The sequence below is a fragment of the Capsicum annuum genome, chromosome 4 (genome assembly GCF_002878395.1).
Source record: "Capsicum annuum cultivar UCD-10X-F1 chromosome 4, UCD10Xv1.1, whole genome shotgun sequence".
Taxonomy (NCBI): Eukaryota; Viridiplantae; Streptophyta; class Magnoliopsida; order Solanales; family Solanaceae; genus Capsicum; species Capsicum annuum.
Window position 1 is genome coordinate 227,957,711 of NC_061114.1, and position 989 is coordinate 227,958,699.

Genomic DNA, 989 nt, shown 5'->3' on the forward strand with positions numbered 1-989 from the left:
TGTGGCGTATCAGATTCAGGAACTCCAACCCTTGCGGCGTACTCGGGTTGGAGGCTTCCCCGCCGAGTCAATGGCGGATTCCATATCGCCCGTGGAGTATCAGACTTGTAGGGGATACCACCTAACTCAGAAGTAATACACAGATCAGAGTTTGAGATTTACAGACAGGTTACATGTTTTCAGAAGGTGCCCATGTGTTTTTCAGAAACTGTTTTATGCATAATGTTTGATGAACATTTGCTTTCACGTATTATATATATATATATATGTTCAATTACTCTATTTTGGAATTCTTCGCGTGCCAGTACAATTGTGCTGACCCCCCTTCCTCCCAGGTACTGAGGCGCAATCTAGGTGTCCAGATCCTAAGTAGAGTCTACAGAAAGGGTTGTCTCAGAGTTCAGTTGGTGAGCCTTCTTTGCTTCGGAAGGCCTAGTCATTTAGGTATTTATTTCAGTATGACTTTTGGTCTGCTGGGGGCCTTGTCCCAATTATTCAGATAGTATGTCAGTAGAGATTTCGCAGACTGTTGCAGATGTTTATTAAATATTGTTGGGCATGTTTTCAGGCCTTTAACTGTTTTAAATTGTTGATCATGTTTCCGTATTATTGTGTCTATTCCGTATTACTTTGATTATATGAATTATGTGCATAATTACCAGATAGACAGAGGGCGTTCGGGCCTTCGGATTCGGGAATGCTCGTCACGGCCAGGGCCCCAGTTCGGGTTGTGACAGCTCTGACTGTACAATAAAATCAAATGATATAGTGGAATGTCGTTATAACTAGGTGACGTTATAGAGAGCTCTGACTGTACAATGTAGATAACTTTCAGATGTGATAGTTATGCCCAAGGCATAAGTACAGTGGCACAAGTTATGCCTCAAGATTTAGTTTCACTTGCACGAGTTTTGTTCAAGACATAAGTTCAGTGACACAAGCTATGCCCAAAGACAAAAGTTCTCTAAAAATCTTGTCTACAAATTCAA